This window comes from Neltuma alba, unplaced genomic scaffold, assembly GCF_004799145.2.
Source record: "Neltuma alba isolate B1F8T4 unplaced genomic scaffold, ASM479914v2 tig00013528_pilon, whole genome shotgun sequence".
NCBI lineage: Eukaryota > Viridiplantae > Streptophyta > Magnoliopsida > Fabales > Fabaceae > Neltuma > Neltuma alba.
The window spans coordinates 28,152-35,110 of record NW_021637744.1 but is presented as its reverse complement, the minus strand read 5'-3'; the positions used below and the strand labels follow the sequence as shown (position 1 = coordinate 35,110).

The 6,959-nt window shown below is 36.0% G+C and overlaps 1 long non-coding RNA gene and 1 pseudogene across 1 annotated transcript; both read right to left on the bottom strand.

Moving 5' to 3' along the window:
* Positions 1–499: 499 nt before the first annotated feature.
* On the bottom strand, positions 500–765 carry LOC114738113 (uncharacterized). The gene is made up of 2 exons (XR_003739489.1): positions 689–765; positions 500–553 (listed from the first exon to the last, which is right to left on the bottom strand). It is a non-coding gene; the product is annotated as an uncharacterized LOC114738113 (long non-coding RNA).
* A 3-nt stretch (positions 766–768) lies between these two features.
* Positions 769–5,543, bottom strand: LOC114738111 (long chain acyl-CoA synthetase 2-like; annotated as a pseudogene).
* Positions 5,544–6,959: the final 1,416 nt, after the last annotated feature.

Below are 6,959 nucleotides of genomic sequence, written 5' to 3'. Positions count from 1 at the left end.
CAAGTTTCTGATTCATCTTAAAATTAACTGCTTATTGGTCCAATGACATTCTCAATTTACTTGACAAAAGGACTTGCGTATGCACAAGTTTGTTCTTTTCAAAAATGAACTGCAGTCCTCACTAAGTTTCAATTACTTGCTAAATGAGCCAAATAATTTGTGAGCTAAATTGTTATTGTAGTTTAGTAACTAGTAATAGACCACATACTATTTGTATGAGAAGTTAAGCTAGAAATTAAAACTAAAAAACATTATAAAGCGACATGAAGGCAAAATTACGGTGATTCATGTTTATCAAAAGCACGATTTTTTAATAATGCACACCCACACACACACATGTAGCGCATAATTGGGAGTTGGGTATGCATACTTGGTGTTTCTGACCAGTTGAATTGAGCTCGTCCAAAATGAACTTTCTTGCCTTTTGATTTTCACATAAAGATTTAAAATCACCAGTCTCATTATGCTTCTCTGCCCAATCCTCAAGTGCCTTTTTTTCTGGGACCACCACAGCCACCAGGAATGACTCGAAACTGTTTCCATATACCCAAATCTGTATGAAATGATCAAAGCATTTTGAATTCATTAATTATGTAAATTCAGTGACTGGGGTATGCTGCAGGAATGGAATCTAACTGGGTGTTCCTGCAAATTCACAGGCTGCCTTTGTGATAATGAGGAAACATACCGATGTTATTAGAGGGCACTGTGAATACTTGTTTTCGATGCTCTCAACAGCAATATATTCCCCCTGAGACAACTTAAAATATTCTTTTTTCTATCAATAATTTTCAGGGCTCCATCTGCCTGCCATTCTCCAATGTCACCCTGCAAGGAATTTAAAATCAATACCATTTGATTGCACTAAAAGACAAAGAAATTTGTAAAGAAAAACAAGAATGGAGAAAATTTGATTTTAAGTCACAATTTCCAGGGAGTCTCACCTGTATGAAACCACCCATCAATCATCACTTCTTTAGTAAGATCTTCACGCTTGTGGTAACCAGAAAACAAGGTGCTGCCTCTAAGGCAAATTTCTCCACGGGGCTGACTGGAAACTGCATCATACCCCATCTCTGGAACAGATTCAAGCCTGGCTTCAATGGTTGTCATGGGCACCCCAACTGTTCCCATCATAGAAAACACGTCACCAATTGCGGTGAAACACCCACCACAACTTTCAGTGAGACCTGTGATGCCAAAATGATATAAATTAGAGCAACATAATTATACAGACGCATAACATGCACATTGTAGATGAATTAAACATGTTTCTACTACAATAGACTCAGAAAACCCAAAAAAGCCAATGAATGGAACCATTTCTCACAAGAAATGATGTTAAGCAGAAGATTTGTGTACAATACCATAGCCTTGTGATAAGGTAGATCCAATAGTGACCCTCAGAAACTCCTCCACATGCGTAGGCAAGGGGGCAGCTCCAGATAACAAGATGCGAACTCGTCCACCCAATGCTTGTTTTATCTATCAATAAAACTGATGTTTAGAATTTAAACTAGATATATAGAATTTGCAAGGATAAAGATGGAAGACCTTATCAAACACAAGCTTATCAGCCGAGGTGCTGCTTGGTCTTGTGGAAGTCCCTTCTCCAGATATTTCAACTTGCTGTCAGTTGATCCCAGATTAGTTCACACGAGGATAGAATAGAGAAAGAAAACAATCAAAGTGAAAGGGCAGGACATACTAGTTATATGCATGCTGAAACAACAAATTCTTCAGTGTCCCCCCAGAAGAAATTTGGCTTACAATACCTTCAAGCGCAAAGGATAAAGCCAATGCTTGTTTACGTGAGGAGCTCAAAGACAATGCTTAGATAAATATTTTAGACAAGGTGGTTTACCCAACTATGGAAAAGAACAGAGTATCCATTTCTTACCCGCGTAAATACGGTCATAAACTCTAGGAACACCACAAAATATAGTTGGCTTAAGTGTCTGAATGTCTTCCATTAAGAACCTAACATCCTGTAAGCATGAAGATGAAAACTTCCATATTAAGCATAAAACAGAGCATAAAGCCTCATTGAGATGGAAAAATGAAAGAATGATCAAGTAATTAATTGCAAAAATTAAATTAAGATCTTACGCCTTGCCAAAACCCTATTGAGGAGCCCTTGTAGATGCAGTAGCTCTCTATTATCTGGTCGTATACATGTGCTAGAGGAAGAAAAGAGAAGTATACATCGTCGACTGCTGCCTACAATTGCACATATTTTTCGCCAAGTCAGCATTACATAAAGATGACAAATTGAAGCTCAAACTTATCTTCTTTACTCATCAGCCTCTATAAATATTTATTCAGAAGAGAAATGAACTCGAAGATCATAATCATCTATTGTAACTCCCAGAAGCTTACCTATACTAAAACATATAAACAGAAAAAGTAGGACAGGTATGACATGAAACTCATGAACATCAGAGGAAAATGCTCATCTTACCACTCTGTCCGTTAATGAAAGTATTTGGTCAATAGACAGCACTTCAGACATAAAAGCCTCGTTCTTGATAATGACACCTTTGGTTCACCAGTCGTTCCACTTGTGTACATTATTGTGCAGATATCTGTCTTCCTTTTTGAAGGTAGATCACCTTCCAAACTTCCCTGAGTAAAATGCAAGATTGAAATACAACTAATGAGAGAAATAGATTTAACATAAACAGGAAAATGCCATATAGGTTAACATCATACCAACTGGAGGAACTCTTTCCAGGAGAAGCAGGCTGCACCATGTTTCTCAGCTTCCTTCTTTTGTTCAGTTGAAACATTTCCAAAACTCACAATGGCTACACCATGAATTTACAGACCTTGGTTACCATTAAAAACCTAAAGTATTTATTTTAGATAAAAGATAGGAATGGTTACGGCTAACCTACATTTTAGATTTGAAGAACACTGTTCAAGACATGACAAAATCTGTAAAAATACTCATCGCTTTAGTAACCACAAAAAAGAAAGAAAATAAATAAAAAAAGAAGAAGAAAAAAAAGATTCCATGCTGTATCAGAAGAATAACGAATTAGCTTGAAAGAATTAATGGTCAATGATTCCATTGAAAGAGGATCAGAAATGGTTGTGACAATTTGTCAGCTTCAAAATTGATACCTCACTATCCATTTGGAAAGTGACTTGCAGAGATCTCATCAATAAATTAAAGGCTGCTAATGGCACTGTTATTTTATAGTTTCGTAGGAGACAAGATTACACTCGATAGGTGTGGTGAGAAGTTCAATCTTGAAGGTATACGACTTGCGGTCTGAAGCTCCAAGCCAAATCATCAATATGAAAATGAAAGCATTCAAATTCTTGCTCTAGTTAAACCCATGTTGATTCAGTTATATTCACCAAATAAAATATTCATAACAAAATAAACGACAAAGATGTGTACCAAAAAGAAAATAATAATAAGTAGCAAAGATAAAGAAGGTAGTCGATGAAGATCTAGAACTTACAGAAGGAATTTTGTTTTCCTGTACAAATGCTATTGAAACCTCAGCATGGTTTATGATATACTCCACTGCATTAGGACCTGTTAGGTTTAAAACCAGGTCATTTTCTAGTAAAATGTAAGAGAAACTCAACTGATCACACTGCTTTAATTTAAAAGCCCTTCCAAAGTAACATGCCTCAAATTATAAAATAAAACCCGTTGGTCTTATTGGAAAGAACAAATGACAAAAAACATACCAAGGGTGTCATATAATGGGACGTAAGTTACTGCACAGCTATTACAAGCCTGCAAAACAACAAAGTTGCACTAAGTCTTATAACGATGGCTAATAAGGGCACTATGCAATGTCTTTCCTCATATTTATGGGAAGAATGGTATTTAAAAAAAAAGAAAAAAGAAGCTGATATACCTCCATGGCGATTATCCATTCGGGGCAGTTGGATCCATAAATGCCACAACGATCTCCCTGGTGATGTGAATCAATTTTTTTTATATCAGTTTTACATTTAAAGATTCTGAATACAAATTATGGTGATATTGGCCTGTAGACTTACAGGATTGACACCGCGGCTCCTCATGGCGGAACCCATTCTGATGGCAGAATCATAAGCCTCCTGATATGTGACCCATTCATAGGGACCCGCCTGCAAAATCAGTAAATTGACATATGGTGTATATTTACTTCTCTCTTAGAAATAGAAATAAAAAAAAGAGAGAGAGAGATTAATAATGCTATGGACTGATCAGGCTATAAACCATAGGTTATGGTGCTTGGAATTGCACGTATAAAGAAAGGGATCCTCTAGAAAAGAAAAAGAAAGACTCATAAATTTACACCTTCGAATTGTTTTCTGACGTCTGCCCAGAAGTGGGTTGTTCGGGTTCCTCTTGGCAGAGTCCCTGGGGAAGAATCAAAACTGGTCAGAAAGGAGACATCCATGAACTGATAAGAGTATTCAAATTTCAATGGTCTTCGGACTTTTTGATGCAATTCACCCAAGCACTTCTCTTTCACCAAGTAGCAACAAACTCACGAAAGGATCTTTAAAATTCAGTTAAAATTACAAGTGGCCCACAAATGCATCCAATAGGATGAACTCTTGATGAAATGATTTGGCATGGAATTTTTAATACTTAATCAAAATACTTTTATCTCAAATGTTAATTTACGATGGAAGGGTTCACTTGAGAGTTTATTATGATTTCCATCCCTTCTGTTTTAAAATGTAAACTTCCAAAAGTTAATCACTACTATTTTGACCATAATTCCCAGGATTGGCAAGACTGGGATTACCAGCAGGATTCTCATTGCCGCCCTCAAAGTAAAATAAAAATTCTGCTTTTAGAGATGCTGCAGTTTAAAAATTAGCTGGTTCTTCAAATTGCTTTAGAAATGGCTAACAAGTCTTAGGATGTATTTAAATTTAAATTCAAAATCTTGGTCAATGCATGATTTCGTTTAAAGAATAAACTAAACAATTGTTCCCCGTCGTTACGTTAATGTCATATTTAATTCCCAAAAATCAGTTAATGCATGAATCAGTTCAAAAACCAAAAATAACATACTTGTCGCCTGACAAAAAGACTCAGAGTTGATTACTTGCTTTTTTAAAACTGAATAATTCAATTCTTCATTTTCAGTGAACTAACGCTATCAAAATGTCAGTTGAGTGAAGAAGAAACTGAAAGGAAAACAGAATCACCTGAAGAACTGCCATGGAGATTCGAAGTCGGCCGGAAGCTCCATTAAACCGTCTTTAGCATAAATGCACCTATAAACAGGACCCGCCGATGGGTTGTCAGCGGAGGCCGGCGTTGCCTCCGCCACCTTCACGGTGTAAACATCCGGCATTGTGAAATCGGAATGTGCAGAAACGGATTTCAGAATCGTACGTAATGATCAGCAAAGGAAGCTCACTGCCACCAATCACAGGCCTGGTTTTAATTAATATCTAAAAATTCTGGGAATAAAAAAGGGAAAGGGTAGCTGAACGAGAAGGAAAAATGGAGGTAGGAGAGTTGGTTGAGACGAAGCAATAAATTCAAAGGGATTAATACTAGCTAGCCTATTTCTTTTACTTCTGTGAGAGAATAAAGGAAAGCTGAATTTTGAGCGGGTTTTTATGAGGCTGGCACATATAGAAACTGGTGTCTTTTTCGGGTTCACCTCCATTTGCATTTATATTTGGCTGTAAAAGTTTGGTTACATTCTCATGTGCAACTGTCCAAACATCAAAATCAGAAATGAAACGGAAGAAGGAAAAAACGTTTTCCCTGATAAGTAGGACATTTTATTAATTAATCTCATTATATTATGACTTATTAAAAGTTGTTCATCTTTCACATGAAGCCAAATGAAAACAAGAAATGCAGGCGCATTTATGAGAAGCAATGGGGGAGGCCACTCCAGTTGGCTGACAAATAATGAATTCTTGCTTCATTAAAGTTGTGACGAGCCACCAACTAATATATCTATGAAGTCCACATTTCTACGTAAAACTAATCTTTGTCTATCCTTTAATTGCCTTTTCATGGTTTCAATTTTGTGTTGAATTTTCTTTTCCAGATTAATTAATATATGCAGCACCAAATGCCGGCTTGTTGGGGTAGTTGGACATTTTCAGCACAAAGTCAAACTTAATTCTCTCTCACGTAACACTAATTTTTTTTAAAAAAATTATTTCAAGATTTTGGAAGAGGCTAGATTGAAAAAAAAAAAATTTTTTTGAATGGTGGAAGTCTGGAAGAAGAATAAAGTCAATGGTGGATGGAAAATGCAGAAGAATAGTGTTGTTAATTATGGAGAGGTTAGGCAAGACTTGTGTTTGTAGTTATTGGCTTGATGGTTACGAACTGGTGTAACAAAACTTGCCAGATGGGTTGACAGAATTATATTGTAACTGGTGAAATTTGGTGTTTCATGTTTAATAATAATATTAATAATATAACTGAATATCCAAGATCCTCATGAAAATATAGATATATATATTATTTTCAAGCTTATTTAATTTTGATTCTCACACAAAGTACATTATTTAGACGATATCAACAGTATTATTTTCGGGGAAAAAAAATAATTGACATGTTCTCATAGTTAATTCACTATCGTTATATCTGAGCATAAATGTTTATATATCTGACCATATTATAATGGTATATATGATTTAAATTTGAAATAAGCTATAAAATTTATGGATTAATTTTTTCTGTCGAGCTGAATGTGATCCTTATCGAGTTGGTTGGTGTGCATGGGTTCAGATTTTTTTTTTTTGGGCAACCAGATCTTATTGGATAAAATCAGACTGATTTTTTTTTTTGAAGGGAAAAAAAAGAAAGTGGGAATTAACAAAAACTGGGGGCATTGATGGTCATTAAAAATTTATGGGATCTAACATTGCGAGCGGCCTTAAATGTGGCCACCTACATCTCACCCCGCAGGCGCACCACGCTTCCTCAAGAATCTATTCAGCTCACGCTGCCACGTGTA